Consider the following 248-nt stretch of genomic DNA (forward strand, 5'->3'; position numbering starts at 1 on the left):
ATCGATCTCGCAGTTCCAACTCTATTCCAAAGAAACAACCAATTTATTCCATAATTGGTGGTTTCATCGCCAGGCTAACGATCTCTCGCGGAAATTGATATCTTTTGACGGAACGTGAGCCGGGTTTAGCGCTATCACTTAATGGCGGGTCACAATACGGCGGCACGGCGGTTGGGGTTATAACCGGTTGTGATATGTTTAGGCCCAGGAGATCCTTTTAAAAGAGTTGTTCAGTTATTCATTTTCTG

Source organism: Penaeus monodon, chromosome 30, assembly GCF_015228065.2.
Source record: "Penaeus monodon isolate SGIC_2016 chromosome 30, NSTDA_Pmon_1, whole genome shotgun sequence".
Lineage (NCBI taxonomy): Eukaryota > Metazoa > Arthropoda > Malacostraca > Decapoda > Penaeidae > Penaeus > Penaeus monodon.